General features: G+C 46.7%; 1 protein-coding gene across 17 annotated transcripts in view; it reads left to right on the plus strand.

The window, feature by feature from the left end:
- Positions 1–10,294: 10,294 nt before the first annotated feature.
- The window catches only part of LOC139706457 (sperm motility kinase 2B-like), a 41,771-nt gene continuing 37,554 nt past the window's right edge, over positions 10,295–14,511 (plus strand). For 7 of the 17 annotated variants that reach the window (XR_011708059.1, XR_011708060.1, XR_011708056.1 and 4 more), the window contains exon 1: positions 10,303–10,721. The gene's annotated coding sequence lies outside the window, so the exon portion shown is untranslated. Of the gene's footprint in view, positions 10,722–14,511 lie in introns of all 17 variants that reach the window. The other 10 variants (XR_011708054.1, XR_011708052.1, XR_011708050.1 and 7 more) reach the window with 5 other exon arrangements.

The raw sequence follows: 14,511 nt of genomic DNA on the forward strand, positions 1-14,511 counted from the left end.
TCATTCTCTATTTCTTCTTCATGGCTACCAGGTTCTGATGTATTTTTCTAGCTTATGAAATATATATTCAGGTGTTTATTTACATTTTTACCTAAACAAAGGGAAACTATAAACACATTGTTTTGTACCTTGGTTTAAAATATATAATAATAATTCTCCAGGTTTTTTTTCCCAACCAATATTCACTGAAGACTGACCATGTGGCAGGCAGGAGTCTAGTTTCTTAGTCTAAGTTCCTGAGTAAGAAAGAGGGTTTGTTCCTCCCATCACTGGCTTCTGTTGAACCCATATGGCTGCCTCTTTGAAACTGTCCTATAGTATCCTATAAAAGAAGCACAATTTACTTAAGACAATTCTTAATATCTATTTAATTGTTTGCCATTACTGATAACACTGTATAACCCTTTGACATGAATCTTTGATTATTATGTGCTAAAATCCTTGATGAAGAATTTCTGGGTATGCGCATTTAAAAAATTTGTTGTAGAAATTTGAAACATCTATAAAAGTAGAAGAAATGATGCCACAAAATTTATCCTCATTGATTATTTTAAAAATCTTATTTATTTTTCATTTATTCTTTAAATTTGTAGATTTTATAATTTGGAGTTGAAAAAAATCAGGTCTAAGTTTTAGAGGTGCAAGAAAATTAAGCAGAAAGAACAGATATTTCTCACATATCCCTTTCCCTGACCAAACACGCTGCTATTATTATTAAAATGGTATATTGTATGTTACATTGTTAAAATTGATTTGCTGAGGTCGATACATTGTTGTTGACTAAGGTTCATGTCATTGTCAGCGGGAGTGCCTCTTGGTGGTGTAGCTCTATGCACTGACTTGTGTCCGCCACCACTGTATCACACAGAGAGCTTCACATCCAGTCCTGTTCAGTGTGTATCATGGAGAGGAGCCTGAAACTCACCTGTGTCCACCTCCTAGTTGCTCCCTTCCTCTCTCCGAGCCCCTGGCAACCTGTCCACTGTCTCCATAGTATTACCTGTTTTAGTTGGGTTTTGCTTTGCTGTGATTAAAACACTCAACAAAAGCAACTTGGGAGGAAGAGCTTAGGTGGGCCCACGGGTTGCAGAGGTCTCAGTCCATAGAGGGCCAAGTACCTTGTTCTGAGCCCAAGGTGAGGCGGCCCATCACTGGGGAACTTCCAGTGGAGGAAAGTTGTCACTCCTGGCAGGGTCCAGAGGGAGGGAAGGGGTGGGCGGGGGTGGGGCAGGGAAGGAAGGAGGAAGGGGCCCCAGGACAGATGCACCTTCTAGGTCTTCCAGCATGAGCACCTCCTCCAGCCAGGCCCCGCCTGCCTGCAGTTACCACCCACTAGGCTGGACTGGTTAGGTGACAGCTCTCACAGTCCCATCATTTCACCTCTGGATATCCCTGCACTAAGGAGACGTTCGGGGTCACCTCATATCCACACCATCCCAGGGCCTTTCTGGGAGTCATGTGTGGACTGCATACACCAGCTGCCTTTTCAGACTAGCTGCTGCTGCTTAGCCACAGGCACTTGGGTTTCTTCCTTCTCTCTCCTTTTTTAATATTTATTTTTCGGTTGTAGTTGGACACAATACCTTTATCTTATTTTTTATTTATTTTTGTGTGGTCCTGAGGATGGAACCCAGGGCCTCACCTGTGCTAGGCAAGTGCTCAGCTGCTCGGCCACAACCCCAGCCCGTCTTCCTCCTCTTTTCAGGGACGGAGAACTCATTTCATCTCCGGGTCACAGTGCACTGTCCAGATGCCCTACCAGTTGTCTCCTCATCTTGCTGGAGGCCATCTTGGTTCTTTCCATGTTTGGACGACGGCGAATAAAGCCGCTGAACTTTCTGATGCAAGCTTTCACGTGGGCGTGTTCTGGAGTTATTTGGTAAATACCGTGCAGCACGCTTCTGGACCAAGTGGGAAGACTGCGTGTGGTTCTGTAAGAAACTTACGAACTGTCTTCCAAGTGGCCGCACTGCTTTGCACCCCGCCTGCAGCGACTGAGAGCTCCCGATGCTTCGCCCCATCCCGGCCTCGGTGGGTGCTGTCAGTGCAGCTAGCTGACAGGTGGGTGGGGGTTCCCTTATTGTGTAAAGGTTCGGGTCCCTGACGCCGTGGATGTGGAGCTCCTTTTCACGAGCTCGTTTGTCACCTGTCCACCTACTTTGGTTAGGCATATTCCTGCACCTTTTTCCCGTTTTAAATTGGGCTGATCTTTTTAATGTGAATTTTAAGAGTTTTTGTATATTTGGATATCAGTCCTTTATCAAATAGGTGTTTTGCAAATATTTTCTTTCACCAGTGCTTTTTTATTCCCTTAACAGTGTCTTTTGAAGAAGTCTTTGATTTTAATAAAGCCCAACTTTCTGTTTTTTTTCTCCTGGGTTATGATTTTGGAGCTGTATCTAAAATTGACTGCCAAACTCCACGTCACCTTGATTTCCCCCTAACTATAGGACTCACGATCTGTTGTTGCACCTGGAGACTCAGCGAAGCCAATGGTGTCATTCAGTCCAAGGGCAGAGGCCTGAGCTCCAGGGAGGGATGGTACAAATCCTGGTCCAAGGCAGGAGAATACAAGGTGAGAGGTCCCAGTGCCAAGGGTGGGCAGAAGTAAAAGGGGGCAGATTCCACCTTCTTCCGCCTGTGGTCCTGTTGAGGCGATCAGGGATTGGATGAGTTGTCCACGTGGGGAAGGCCGGTCACTTAGTCGGCCAATTCAAAGGCTACACCTGCAGAAACAATGTTGGTCTGGGCATCCTGTGACCCAGTGAAGTTGACACAGGAAGTTAACCATGGCAACAGCTATCCACAAGCCAAAGAGGCCACAGAAGATATGACACGGATGTCACTTTGATCTGATCTCTAGCCTCTACATCTGTGAGAAAGAAGTTGTAGAAGTCTGCACTGGGCTCCAGACTGAACGGTGACCAAGATAACAGACCTGGAGAGGTCACAGCCAAACCTCCCAGACAGGCCAGTTACCCACTGGAACATCCTAGGCTGTCGTTCTTAATCCCACTACGTATGAGTTCCACATGCTGCCAGGTGTAACATGATCAGGATGTGGCGCAATTGAGGGCTTCTCTATGTCCTAAGTTCCTGGGAAATACGTTAGTTCCTCAAGGGTAAAACCCTTTTTGAAATCATTACATAGTAGTGAAATTCTTTAGGATTAGACTACTAGATGGGGTTTCTGGGAATGCAAATTGGGCAATACAGTGGGATCATTTTTTCATGTTTCGATATGTGCTTTCAAATGTATTATTTAGGTGATCATGTCATTTTGTTGTCTTTATGTTATTTGCATAGTTCTTATTTCTCTCCTAGGGCTTTGTACCGCAGATGTGAATGCACTGGAAAGTTAAATGGGCCTCAGGAATCTAAGCAAACAAAAGAGTGATAAAAACAAACCAACAACCAACCGACAAAACACAGACCAACCAACAAAAAGCTTCAACCCAAACAAAAGGAAAGTCTTAAGTTACTGATGTCCCCAGAAAAGCATCATTCTGCCAGGTTTAATTTTTGTCTGAGTCAAAAAAACAAAGCAAAATGGCACAATCTGTTGCAATCCATCCATGGGCTGTGTGTGTGTGCTATGCACATTGGAGCTATATGAGGGGACAGGTCTGGCGTTGCAGGCTGATTGGCCTGTGGGATGCAAGTGCACCTCTCCTCTCACTGGGCCTGTGATCTCACACAGCACCTGAGATGGGTGTGACTTGCCAAGATGTCAGTCAATCTGCTGACCACAAGACATCATGAAGCAAGACTCCACCTTTTGAAATCTCTCCCCGGCCTTATTTAGTGAAGAACATTCCATTCAAGCTCCTTTGTGTGCCCCCCCCCCTATAAAATAAAGAGATTCCGGGTGCAAGTGCTCTTTCTGGCACTGTCCAGCGTGGAGCTGACCCTTAAGGTGGCAAAGCTGTCTCACCCTCGACCTGAGAAACTCATGCTCGTGTGTTGCGTGGTTTCTTGGCTGTTTCTCAGTTTATTGCTGCAATCAGCGCCTTTGAACCCAGCTCATCTCGCCAGCCCAGCCAGCTGGCAGAAACAATCTTTGAAACAGAACAAATAGAAATGCGTATTTCTCATATTCCAAATACATATGTGAAATACGTTCCAATACATATGGGTTGACCTAGTAATCTCCGTAATCACCTCGTTACCCCCCCAGACAGCATTATCTCAAAAACATATTAGTGTGTGTGGCCACAGATTAACTCCAACTGCCTCCCAAATACTTCACAGTTGCTACATGTCCCCTCTAGCTGGGGACTCACAACCCAATGGCTTCTGAGGTTGGGCAGGTGGCAGAAGGCATCAGGATGTGTGTGCGTGTGTGTGAGGTTTGTGACTGTGTGTGTATACAGTTGTATATGAAGTTGTGTGATTGTTTTCTGTGCATCTGTGTATACATGTATGAGGTTGTGTGACTGTGTGTGTCTATACAGTTGTGTATGAGGTTGTGTGATTGTACTGTATGCAGCTGTATGTATGTGTGTGCAATTGTGTGACTGTGTGTGTATACAGTTGTGTATGAACTTGTGTGATTGTCCTCTGTGCATCTGTGTGTACGTGTATGAGGTTGTGTGTGTGTGTATACAGTTGTGTATGAGGTATGATTGTCCTCCATGAAGCTGTGTGTATGTGAAAGGTTGTTTGACTGGTATGTGTATACAGTTGTGTATGAGATTGAGTGAGTGTCCTCCATTCAGGTGTGGGTATGTGTGAGGTTGTGTGTGTATGTGTATACACTTGTGTATGAGGTTGTGCGATTGTCCTCCAAGCAGCTGTGGGTAAGTGTACATAGTTGTGTATGAGGTTGAGTGATTGTCCTCCATGCAGCTGTGGGTATGTGTATACAGTTGTGTATGAGGTTGAGTGAGTGTCCTCCATGCATCTGTGTGCATGTGTATACAGTTGTGTATGAGGTTGAGTGAGTGTCCTCCATGCAGCTCTGCGTGTATACAGTAGTATATGAGGTTGAGTGGGTGTCCTCCATGCAGCTGTGTGTATGTGTATACAGTTGTGTATGAGGTTGAGTGAGTGTCCTCCATGCAGCTGTGGGTATGTGTATACAGTAGTATATGAGGTTGAGTGGGTGTGCTCCATGCAGCTGTGGGTATGTGTATACAGTTGTGTATGAGGTTGAGTGAGTGTCCTCCATGCAGCTCTGCGTGTATACAGTAGTATATGAGGTTGAGTGGGTGTGCTCCATGCAGCTGTGGGTATGTGTATACAGTTGTGTATGAGGTTGAGTGAGTGTCCTCCATGCAGCTCTGCGTGTATACAGTAGTATATGAGGTTGAGTGAGTGTCCTCCATGCAGCTGTGGGTATGTGTATACAGTTGTGTATGAGGTTGAGTGAGTGTCCTCCATGCAGCTCTGCGTGTATACAGTAGTATATGAGGTTGAGTGAGTGTCCTCCATGCATCTGTGTGCATGTGTATACAGTTGTGTATGAGGTTGAGTGAGTGTCCTCCATGCAGCTCTGCGTGTATACAGTAGTATATGAGGTTGAGTGGGTGTCCTCCATGCAGCTGTGTGTATGTGTATACAGTTGTGTATGAGGTTGAGTGAGTGTCCTCCATGCAGCTGTGGGTATGTGTATACAGTAGTATATGAGGTTGAGTGGGTGTGCTCCATGCAGCTGTGGGTATGTGTATACAGTTGTGTATGAGGTTGAGTGAGTGTCCTCCATGCAGCTCTGCGTGTATACAGTTGTGTATGAGGTTGAGTGAATGTCCTCCATGCAGCTGTGTGTATGTGTATACAGTTGTGTATGAGGTTGAGTGAGTGTCCTCCATGCAGCTGTGGGTATGTGTATACAGTTGTGTATGAGGTTGAGTGGGTGTCCTCCATGCAGCTGTGGGTATGTGTATACAGTTGTATATGAGGTTGAGTGAGTGTCCTCCATGCAGCTGTGGGTATGTGTATACAGTTGTGTATGAGGTTGAGTGAGTGTCCTCCATGCAGCTGTGTGTATGTGTATACAGTTGTGTATGAGGTTGAGTGAGTGTCCTCCATGCAGCTGTGGGTATGTGTATACAGTTGTGTATGAGGTTGAGTGAGTGTCCTCCATGCAGCTGTGGGTATGTGTATACAGTTGTGTATGAGGTTGAGTGGGTGTCCTCCATGCAGCTGTGGGTATGTGTATACAGTTGTATATGAGGTTGAGTGAGTGTCCTCCATGCAGCTGTGGGTACGTGTATTCAGTTGTGTATGAGGTTGAGTGAGTGTCCTCCATGCAGCTGTGTGTATGTGTATACAGTTGTGTATGAGGTTGAGTGAGTGTCCTCCATGCAGCTGTGGGTATGTGTATACAGTTGTGTATGAGGTTGAGTGAGTGTCCTCCATGCAGCTGTGGGTATGTGTATACAGTAGTATATGAGGTTGAGTGAGTGTCCTCCATGCAGCTGTGGGTATGTGTATACAGTTGTGTATGAGGTTGAGTGAGTGTCCTCCATGCAGCTGTGGGTATGTGTATACAGTTGTGTATGAGGTTGAGTGAGTGTCCTCCATGCAGCTGTGGGTATGTGTATACAGTAGTATATGAGGTTGAGTGAGTGTCCTCCATGCAGCTGTGTGTATGTGTATACAGTTGTGTATGAGGTTGAGTGAGTGTCCTCCATGCAGCTGTGGGTATGTGTATACAGTTGTGTATGAGGTTGAGTGAGTGTCCTCCATGCAGCTGTGGGTATGTGTATACAGTTGTGTATGAGGTTGAGTGGGTGTCCTCCATGCAGCTGTGGGTATGTGTATACAGTTGTGTATGAGGTTGAGTGAGTGTCCTCCATGCAGCTGTGGGTATGTGTATACAGTAGTATATGAGGTTGAGTGAGTGTCCTCCATGCAGCTGTGTGTATGTGTATACAGTTGTGTATGAGGTTGAGTGAGTGTCCTCCATGCAGCTGTGGGTATGTGTATACAGTTGTGTATGAGGTTGAGTGAATGTCCTCCATGCAGCTGTGTGTATGTGTATACAGTTGTGTATGAGGTTGAGTGAGTGTCCTCCATGCAGCTGTGTGTATGTGTATACAGTTGTGTATGAGGTTGAGTGGGTGTCCTCCATGCAGCTGTGGGTATGTGTATACAGTTGTGTATGAGGTTGAGTGAGTGTCCTCCATGCAGCTGTGGGTACGTATATTGAGTTGTGTATGAGGTTGAGTGGGTGTCCTCCATGCAGCTGTGGGTACGTGTATTCAGTTGTGTATGAGGTTGAGTGAGTGTCCTCCATGCAGCTGTGGGTATGTGTATACAGTTGTGTATAAGGTTGAGTGATTGTCCTCTGTTGAGAGCCACAGCCGAAGGGGCCCCAGCAAACTTCCAGCTGCCAGCAAACTTCCAGCTGCCAGCTGATGATTGGCTCACAGCGGCCCCAGCAACTTCTAGCTGCCAACTGATTGGCTCCTCTGCCGTGATGCTCATTGGGCTGTTTCCCCGCCCTTTCAGACCATGGAGCTGCTCATTGGGGGACGTTTTTTGGCTCCGCCCACGCTACCCAGCCAATGGGCCTCAAGAGCAGGAGGAGTGGGGGAGGTTGAGAGGCTTGTGGGAAGCCGGTGGTGGCAGTTGGGCTCTGAAGGTTTTTCTTGAGGAGCTGTTTTGTTTGGCATGTGTGGTTCTAAAAATAAAGTTCGTTTCTTTTGACAAGTGGCTCCTGAATTGTGCCCCAGCCAGACTGCGGCAGTCCTCCATGCAGCTGTGGGTATGTGTATACACTTGTGTATGAGGTTGAGTGAGTGTCCTCCATGCAGCTGTGGGTATGTGTATACAGTTGTGTATGCGGTGGAGTGAGTGTCCTCCATGCAGCTGTGGGTATGTGTATACAGTTGTGTATGGGGTTGAATGGGTGTCCTCCATGCAGCTGTGGGTATATATACAGTTGTGTATGAGGTTGAGTGAGTGTCCTCCATGCACACTGGGTACGTCCACGTGCTTGAGATGAACAAGCAGGATGATGTCCACTCCAAGGCATCTGCTCCTTCTTTCAAAGTTCCTGTTCACAAACTTCCGAATCCCTCGCTGGTCAAAGGAAGCACAAAGCCAGCAGCCCTGATGGCCAGACTGGGAACCGCCTGCAGCACAGGCCAGACAGTCTTTATTTCTAATAGGAGTCGTTTTGCAGGTCTATCTTGGAATCCTGGCTTGCCCTAGTGTTTGGAAGTCACACTTGGATTGAGATCCAGCTACTTCAGTGTTACATCATATACTCCATCTATTTTTTTTTTAATGTGGATATTAGCCTGACCGTTCAGTTATTTTGAGGATAAGATGGGAAAAAGGTGTGAAAATATCTAGTTCAGAGCTTCAAAACGTTTCAATACATTTTTGTTAGTGTACAGTCTTTACAGAAATATTCAGTACGAAATAATACCACCTTCACTCCAGTAACTGAGGAATAATTAACCAAGTCATTCCTCTGCCTCTCTCACTCTGACTTGGGAACCTAGCCCCAAATGAGAAGTGCAGAGCAGAAAGGAGCCACCGGGGCCAGGCGGGGAAGCAGGGAGGGTGGGGGATGGCAGCAGGACACAGCTGGAGGAGGGGATCATATAGCACAACCCTGCAGCTACAGTCTAACATTAAGTACGCATCGAAAAATAACCAGGGAGAAGCATCTGCAGGCTCCGACAGGCAGCTATGACGGTATATGAAGAGTGGAAGTGTGATCCCCTGATTTGAGGATGGCCTGTGTCGTGTTATCAGTGCATCCTGCAGATGAGTATGGCATCATGTGATAGTAATGTCATTATAGCTATGACCGTTAATATCAGTTGGAGGATTCCTTCCTAGAACACCAAACTATTCTCTACTTTAACACACTTGCTATAAATTTGTTTTGCTTTGATATTTGCCTTCTGTTTGCTGCTTTTATTAGTATATGGTAAACTTGGTTGAAAGCAGTAAAACTGTTGCCAGAGGTTGCTACAGATGAGAAGAGGGGATTTCCAATGGGACTGATCAAGACCCAGAGTAAGAAATGCATTCTGCATGTGATCCAGTCTACAGACAAACACATGAAAACAATGACACGTGTCCCACTGTCCAGAGCACTGTTGTGAGATACACTCTGGCATTCATGCTGATTCTATCCTTTTCTACACTAGTTAAAAAATACTGCTTGTCCTTCTGACCCCTACTGAATCGATTTCAGGACCATTCATGCTTCTATAAAACAGATTTAGAAGGTAACTTTGGCCTCACATCTAGAGAAAACCCCTTATTATTTATGAAAATAAGATCCAGGGCTGTTTAGACACTGTTCCTACCCCAGCTATAATGTAAAGAATTAATGTTTAAAGGTAATCCTGATGAGATCCTATGCATTTAGAAAATATGTTGATATTGGAAAAAATATGGAAAAATATTGGAAAAAATATTTAAAAATATGTTGATATTGCTATTTCTGTTATTTAAAAATCTTCCTGAATTTTTGTTTTTACTTTTGCAGTACTGGGAATTGAATACAGAGACGCTCTACCACTGAGCTACATCCCCAGCCCTTTTTTTAAATTTGGGGACAGGACTTCCCTAAGTTGCTGAACTTGTTCTCCTCCTGCCTCAGCAGTGACCAGGCCTGGGCTGGACCTCTGCCCTCTCACCTGTGGGGCCAGGCCCCGGGCTCAGCCTCTGCCATCCTCACCCCTGGAACCCAGCATCCAGGACCCAGGTTAATGTTTTGCTGATCAGTTCTATTTTTTGTCCTCTCACCCTGTGTGGCCAGGCCTGGGCTGGGCCTCCACCCTCTCCCCTGGGCGGCCAGGACCCAGGCTCAGCCTCTGTTCTCACTCCCTGGGAGACCAGGACCTTGCCATGCTCCCTGGTTCTGGGATCCTAAGACCCACTCCTGTCCTGAGATGCCCCATCACTGGCCTGGACCCAGCCTGCTACCCCCAAGCCTCCCACGGTCAGGCACCACCTCATGGAGGCCCAGTCCTGGAGGTGGTGTGAGTGTGTAGTGACACACCCCGTCCTCAACACCAGTGTTCTCTGTTCCCCTTCACATCCACCAAGTACATCTCCCCTGCCCCACTGTAGATGGACCCTGCCTCCTCAGAGGTTATGGATGCTGGGATGGGGTGGACAATCAGGAGAAGAGAGACCAAGAAGAACTAGGAAGCTCCCTAAGAGTGAGGTGGGGAGACACGGAGGTGAAGTGGAGAAGGGTGGGACGGGGTGACTGGCTTGCAGTGGCACAGGGAGCGTGAGAGAGAATGAGCTGGGAGAGAGGCAGAGGGGCAGTGGGGGTCGGGGGTCAGAGGAGAGAGAGGAGGCACAGCAGAGAAGGGTCCTTGAGCAGAAAGATGGGTTTGCCGCTGTGATGCCTGATGCAGGTCAGTTGGGCTGGGCTGAGGGTGCTCAGATGCAGTGAAACAGGGTTTCTGGGTGTGTCTGGGATGAGCAAGGGAATGAGGCCAGTGCAGGGGGTTGCCTTCACCAGTGAGGGTGGCCATCCTCCAACATGGGGTGTCTGAAATGAACAAAAGAGGTGTAAGAAGGGTGGGCTTGTTCTGTGCTTGGAAGGGGGCATTCATCTTCTCCTCTCCCCAAACATTGGGGCTTCTAGTTCTTGGGCTTTTGAAAATGGACTGCAATTAAGACCACTGACTCCTCCGTTCACAGGCCTTCAGGGTCCAGGTAGAAGGACCACTGGCTCTCCTGGGTTTCCTGCTTACAGAGGGTAGATCTTGGACCTTCTCAGTCTCCCGGATCATGTGAGTTACTCCCTCATAATAAATGTCTGGGGTTTTTCTCTCCATATCCTTTTGGTTCTGCTTATCTGAAAAATCCCAATAGAGGCACTTTTTAAAATTTCAAGTTACTTTCCATTTTAAATTTATTTTTTCGGATTGAGATTGCTATCCCATGGTTTTACAGTTTTAAAACATTCAATATTCTTTGGGGGTAGGACACTTGGCTAGCATGCATGAGGCCCTGGGTTCAATCCCCAGCATCAAAAAAGCAAGCAAAAATTCTTTGATGCTTAGTAATTGTGTATGATTTCAGTGTGCCCTTGGTAAAGCTAGTAATGCTTCTTATATTAACAGTCAAAACCTAGTTTAACCAGTTACTCTAATGCTCAATGATTTTCTTTTCCCTGTGATCTGTTAAGTTGGTGGGCTATGAACTAGTCTCCAGGTGAGAGTATGTTCTCTTCAAATTTCCCAATCCTCCTCCTGCAGATGTTGAAGGATGAACTGGATTAGTGTGGAACCTTATTCCAGCAGAGATGTATGTTCGTGAAGCATAGAGTAACTTCCATAGGAAACCCTCTTTCATGCTGTGCAGTACCAACGACCAGGTCTTCTTACTTTATAAAATATGTGAAAGTATGGAAAACATATTTATAAATGTATAAAAATATATTTTAAAATATTTGATGATTGCGGTACTGGGAACTGAACCCAGGGCCTTGTGCATGCTACCACTGAACTACATCCCCAGTCCATTTTTACATTTTGTTTTCGGAAAAGGTCTCACTAAAGTTCTCAGGCTGGCCTTCAACTTGGGATTCTTCTACCCCGGCTTCCCAAGTAGCTGAAATTATGTATAGGTGTGCACCCCTGTGACTGGCTCGGTTTTGTATTTTTTGATAGTTTAATCTGATTTTATTGAAAAGAGAAATCAAATGATTGAGATCAATGTGATTCAAGTCATGAAAAAAGTCTCTCTTGCTTAGGAAAATGAAATATGATTGGGACCTTTAAGGCAGTGCTGATTACTCTTTGCAGGCATCTCCTACTCACCTAGAGAGTCACTACACAGCTGGGTAGGGAAGACTCAAAACTTTTTTCAAGTTTTTTTTTTTTTTTTTTTAATTTGGAATTCAAAATAAGGTTTGTTTTTTTTCCTCCAATGTTTTCATGGTGAAAAGTTCCATCCCAACATTTTAAGTGCACAGCTGAGTGTTGTAAAATACATTCATAATATTGTGCAGCCATCACTACCTTCCTACATTATTGTGCAGCATGATTTGATAAAGAGATGGCCTTTCCCAGGGTTTATTCCTGGCATCTTTGTAAAGGTCACTTGGCTTTAGTTCTGGGCTCTCGTGGTTCTCTTGGCCGGCAGGTCTGTTTTCATGCCCCACCATACTGTTTTGATATCTGTTGTTCACTTTGTAAGAGACAGACAGCTCTCTGTATCTTTGGGTTCTCCACCTGGGGATCCAACCGGTCATTGAAAAATGGCATCTTTATGGAATCTCTACAGACATTTTCTTGTCCTTATTCCCTCAACAACGCAGTAGAACACTTATTCCAGTGGCATTTACATTGTTAGGTAAGAAGAAATCTGGATGATCCAAAGGCTACGGGAGGGTGTGCGTCAGCTCTGTGCAAACACGGGGCCACTTAACGCCAGGTCCCTGAGCGTCCATGGCTTGTGGTGTTCGTGGGAGGTCCTGCGACCATCCCCATGGATGCCAAGGGATGACTGTAATGGAAATCAGGAGGTGTAGTGCCTCCGACGTTGTTCTCCCTTCTCAAGATTGTTTTGCCTATTTGTGGTCTTTTGTGGACCCCTGAGGGGTTTTGGATTGTTTTTCTGTTTCTGTGAAAAATGCTATTGGAGTTTTGATAGGAAATGCTTTCACTATCTGGATTAGTTGGGGCAACATGGACATTGTGGTAAAATTAATTCTTCCAATCCATGAGTGTGAGATGTTTTTCTTCTTCAGCTGATTTCACCAGTGCCTCAGAGTTTCAGTGCCCAGAGGTTTCCCTTCCTTGGTTAGATTGTTTTTCCTATGGCTTTCTTAGCTCCCGGGGAGGGTCCTGCACTGGCAGGAGTGGCCCCAGACGTGGACTGCGAGGGCCAGAATTGCGTCACAGTGCTGCTTCAGCCGAGACCCAGGTCTGCAGCCTGCCCAGGGCATAGGCAGCCTGCATCCTGCTGGTTTCCTGGGCAGGCACGGCTGCCTCTGGACCACAGCTGAGCAGGTCTGGAGCTGGGACCCGGGGCTCCTTGGGGATCTGCAGTCTCACCAAGGTTGGCTGGCTTGCCTCTGCGGGCATGGATACCTGTGTCTCCCTGTTGGTCCCTGGGAGGAAGACAACTTGTGCTTACCTGTAACTGGGAGGGATTGGGACCAATTGTGGGGGTGGAGCTGTTTCAGGTCCTGCTGTGGGAGAGGGGTCTGCAGGCTGCTTCTGGGGGCACAGACAGGCATGACTTCCAATGGGTTCCTGTTGGGGGGACTGCTCTCAGACTGCAGGGGGCAGTACTGGGGCCAAGTTACAGAGCTCTTCAGCATATGCCCTTGCAACTGAGCCTGGCAGCCCAGGCACTCGGCACGTAAGTGGGCATGACTCTGGGACCCTCGGCAGTAGTGCTGATGGTAGCACCAAGGCCTGGGGGTGGGGGTGCGGTGGCCAGGTGCACAGGGGCTCAGGCCAGTTCCAGGTCTGTAGGCAGCACCAGAGTTGACAGGCCGGCCACCTGGGTGTGGGCCTGCCCTCATCAACAGCACTCCTCACCGTGCATCCTGCAGCCTGTGATCTGGGCCCCTGAGTTCCCACAAGGGCACTTCTCTAGGTGGATGGCTGCCAATCCTAGTTGCTCTGCAGGGACGTGAGGAGGTCCCTGGTAGTGAGCCACCTTCTTCTTTTCTGGCACTGGGGATTTGACTCAGGTGTGCTCTACCACTGAGCTGCATCCCCAGCCCTTTTTAGTTTCTGTTTCGATACAGGGTTTATCTCAGTCACCTGGGCTGGCCTCCAACTGGGGATCCTCCTGCCTCAGCATCCTGAGTAGCTGGGATTAGGGGCGTGCAGCACTGTGCCTGCCTTGATGTTACCCTTCTACATGTTTTATTAGTGGAACAAACTATACTTAGCTTATACTAATGTATAAATGGCTAAACTAAGTGGGCTAAAGTCATATTTGTTTTTATATTTGCACATGTGTTTCTCTAATGGAGATGGAGTCAAAGTCTTCTGTACACTTTATTTTTTTATCTATTACTGGTTATTGGATAATGTGGACAAAATTTTTCTTTCAATCCACGTATACATCACAAAGAAACCATACTGGTATTAAGTTTGAAAGTGCTCACCTTAAAAGGGCCTGCAGGTTAAAGACTGTATGGGTTGGCTGGAGTTGCCGTCAACAGACCCCCCAGACTGGGCTGCTCCCACAGCAGCAAGCTATTTTCTCACAGTCCCACAGGCTGCAGTCCAGGATGAAGGTGTGGCAAGCTTAGTTTCTTCAAGGCGTGTCTCCTGGGTTTACAGATGACCACCTTCTTACTCTGGCTCCCTAGCCTTTCTCACTGGTGCCCCTGGTGTGTCCTTATGTCCAGATTTCCTCATTTTGTAAGAGCAGCAGTCAGATTGGATTAAAACCCTCCCTAAAACCCTCATTCTATCTGAACCATCTCCTTGGAAGCCCTATGTCCACACAGTCGCAGTTTGAAGTACTGGGCTGGGACTTCAGCACTTAAGGTTTTGAGGCACATAGTTTGTGTCCAGCAAACACGTCACTAGTGTGGATATCTTGGCCTTT

This window comes from Marmota flaviventris, chromosome 7, assembly GCF_047511675.1.
Source record: "Marmota flaviventris isolate mMarFla1 chromosome 7, mMarFla1.hap1, whole genome shotgun sequence".
In the NCBI taxonomy this organism is placed as follows: Eukaryota; Metazoa; Chordata; class Mammalia; order Rodentia; family Sciuridae; genus Marmota; species Marmota flaviventris.